This window comes from Meleagris gallopavo, chromosome 22 (assembly GCF_000146605.3).
Source record: "Meleagris gallopavo isolate NT-WF06-2002-E0010 breed Aviagen turkey brand Nicholas breeding stock chromosome 22, Turkey_5.1, whole genome shotgun sequence".
NCBI classification, from domain to species: Eukaryota; Metazoa; Chordata; class Aves; order Galliformes; family Phasianidae; genus Meleagris; species Meleagris gallopavo.
In genome coordinates, this window is record NC_015032.2 from 5,441,468 (window position 1) to 5,445,287 (window position 3,820).

The window sequence follows — 3,820 nt, forward strand, 5'->3', positions numbered from 1 at the left end:
GGCACTTCTCAACATTGCATTTACTCCTGTTTGGTCCAACCAGCTCTGTGACTTCCTGGCTTCCGAGCAGAGAGGACAGGAGTTGGGTAGCACTGAAGGGAAGGCCCCTTGGCACGGACCTATTGCAGAGATGCTGGGCACCAAGGAGCTCTCTGCTCTCCCACTCCTAAGGAAATAACACAACCTCCAACAGCTCTCAACCTCCACACCCCTCTCCCTCTATCTTTCTATGGCTGACACTGCACTCACAACCAGCACATCCCTCCTGCATCCCCATCCCCACACCCACAGTGCTGCCCCAAATTCCCCTCTCCCCACAGAACCCCAGTGCTGCAGGTGATGCCCGGCCCATGCCAGCTGCCATCACATTGTTCCTATTCTGACAGCTGTACGGAAACTGGGAGCAATGCTGACATCTGTCAGCTATCACCAGCCAACAAGTGCCGAGGGCGGCTGTCCCCACCACCTAGAGGCTGTCACCCTTGGCTCACGTCACGACAAACTGTGGCGGGGAACCAGGAGCATTGTTTCAATTATTTCCATTATATAAAGTCAAGCCATTCAATATATTCTGCCTCTAAGGGGCTAAGCTAAAGGAGATAAAATAAACACTTGGAAATCTTCTCTGCTGGCGTGGGTGAGGAGTTTGGTTCCAGCACCAAACTTTCCCTCTCACTTTGTCACTCTCCTTCACTCTCCTCCTCTGTTTCCCTTCTCCCACTGCCCTTCTGCCTTCATCACTTCTCCAGACCAATTCCATCTCTGCGTGTGCTTCTGTTTTGGCTCCTCCACTGCACAGCTGCCTCAGCAGCCGGGACAGGGCTGGAGGAGCTGCAGTGCTAGCAGAGCTGGGGATGGGGTGAAGCCAATCCTCCCCTGTACAGCTGCCCCTGTGCTTCATGCCCAGCAGCTCTGTATCCTCAGAGGAACCCCTAGGAGGCACAAAGGGGAGCTGGCACAGACCAGGGCATGGCAGGAGGAGGCGGAGAACAGCTTGCCGTAAGGATGCTGCAGGATGCTCCATACTCTCAGCTGGTGCAAGGATGATTAACCTGCACCTCAATGCTTCCAGAGCATTGCTCACAGGGCACAGAGCTCATCCTCCCCAGCACGGGGCTATGGGACACATGGGAGAGGCCAGGAGGAGGCCAGGATGAGGCTGGCAGAGTGCAGGATGTGGCCATGCCATGGGACAAGGCCAGCAGCATGCAGGACATAGCTGTGCCATGGGATGAACGCAGTAGAGTACAGGAATGGCTGTGCCGTGGGATGAGGCTGCGCTGTGGGATTACACCAGCAATGCAGGGGATGTGGATGGAGGATGCAGGATGCTCCACATGGTATGAGGTGGAGCCTTCACTTCGTAAACGCCGGGGAAAGGGCCTCTGCAGAGCTGGCGTGGGGAGCGGCTGTGAATTTCCATTCCTGTGGGAAGTGGGCTGCCACCGTCCAAGCATCTGGGCTTGTTATGATGGGAGAAGAATGCCAAATATTTTTCTTCCTTATCCACTACCATCCGTCAAATCCTCCCCTGATCAAACCCATATTCATCGCTTTGGATGCACGATGCTTTCGGAAAGCCGCCCCTCCCTGCCAGCACGGCACGCAGGGCTCAGACCTGGGAGGAATCAGTGCCTCACCCACAGGGAGCACTGGGCCCCCTCCATCCCATTGGGCTCCGTCCATCCCACTGCATCCCTCCATCCCAGCAGGTCCCCTCTGGACCCAACCCCAAATCACCCATCGCAGCGTGGTGCCCCTGGGCGGTGCAGCCTTGGAAGGCCCCCAACATTTCCCAGAGATGAAAGCACGCTCAAGTGTCAAACAAACTTTCTGAATTATCTCTCTGGACATTTTCTCCCCGGTGCTTTGGAAGACAGAGGAGGAACATTACATTCCTCCAGTGCTGGCACGGTGTCGAGCTGCGGGAAGGAGCGGGGAGCTGCCAGGGCGCCCGCGGGCTCCACTCTGTGCGCTCCGGTGCTGTCCGTGAGTCAGCACAGCCCCTGGCCGTGGCCCCAGCCGGGCACCTCGCCCCGAAACGCCGCCGAGAACAAAGAGGTAACAGGCGCCTGATTAATGAGCGGACAGCAAATCATCCCTTCCCACTGCAATTTTAGGAGGAGTAGTCATAAATGACCACGTTAAGGGAAATGAACGGGATTGATCTGCTCCTGCGCAAGCACTCATCACCCATCGGGCTCGTTAGCAGCAAATGGCACAGCCCAGGAATGGTGTCATCACTGTCATTGGCAAAGCCTCCATGGGCATTGTACAGCTTGAGGGATGAGCTGGGGGACCTGCTGTGTGCTGGCCCCAGGGACGCAGTGCGAACAAGAGCCACCCAATGAGCACGTGTTGGCACGGGGGTTGGCCTCGGATGCAGCGTGGTGCCAGGAGCAGGGCGGTGATGCTGGGAGTGGTGATGCTGAGATCAGGGCAGCAGTAACTGGAGCAGAGTGGCGAAGTTGCAGCCAGCAGCATCCACAGTTTCTGAGGCAGCAGTAGCTCCATTTAGAAGGGAAAAAGGGCTGGGGAGAGTGAGGTAGGGGCTGGCTGCTGGTGGGGACCTTTAATATGTCAAATGCATTTTCACGGACAAACACATACCCTCCTGCTCCCACACTGCTCTGCCACACACTGCCATGCACACATGGGGCCCTGCCAGCCCCAACGGATCCACAACAAGGGCACGTTTCCTGCAGGCACCTTGTTATGGAAAGCAGTGCCGCGCCAGATGCTGAAAACCTGTGTTTTATGGGTAATTTTTCAATTTATTTCACAACGACATGAGAAAAAAACGAAAGCAATCCCAACCATGATTAATCCTGGTTTCCTATAGGCAAGGCCAAAGGGGTCTGAAGCGGTTCCTTTGTTTTTTGAATCATAACTCCTTGGGAATGAAACGCTCATGTGTGGGATGGGGGAGGTAGAGAGACATGTAGGAAGGGCTGGGGGAGTGAGAGGGAGAAATCCAAGTGGGGAATGGAGACAGTGAGAACAGCAACCCCAACATGCAGGTGCAGCTCAGCAGTGGGGCAGCTGCCACCTCCCTCCTTCTCTCCCTCTCCCTGTCCCCAATTGTCCCCAGGTCTGCCCAGAGCTGGGGTGACGCTGATGGACGCATCCACCGCAGTGCTTTCTGCTGCAATGAGTCTGCAGGTGCTCAGTGGTCCCCCAGCCTGACCTGTGCCCTCCCAAGGTAAAGCAGGCCCAGAACATCCCAAGCCCCTTCTTTGAGTAAGGAGCAGCCTGCACTCAGGGTTCTGACCTGAAGGTCTTGTAGCTGTGGTGAGAAACTACTGCCAAGCATCTCACACACAGATCAGAGCATCCTGCACATAAGCTTCGCACTTGCTGATGCCCAGTGTGGGCCCAGGGCTCCCTCTGAGTGTGCTGAGACCCCCGGGTTGTGCACAGGGTGAGGGATGAAAGCTGTTTGGGAGCCAGGTGCTGGGAGCTGCAGCTCAGCTTGGCTCAGCTAGGTTGGCTTGGTTTGGCTCAGTTCTGCCCAGCTCAGAAGAGCTTGGCTCAGCTCAGCTCACTTCAGCTCAGCACAACTCAGCTTAGCAAGACCCAGTTCCACTCATCTGCTCCCAGCTCAGCTCAACACGACTCTCTTCAGCTTGGCTCTGCTCAGAAAATCTCAGTGCAGTTCAGTTCAGTTCAGCTCAGCTCAGCTCAGCATGGCTCCACTCAGCTCAGATCGGTTCAGCTCAGCTCGGCTTGGCTTGGCTTGGCAAGGCGCAGCGCTGCTTGGCTCGGCATGGCAAGCCTCGGCATGGCTTGGCACGGTTCGGCTTGGCACGGCTCGGCTCGG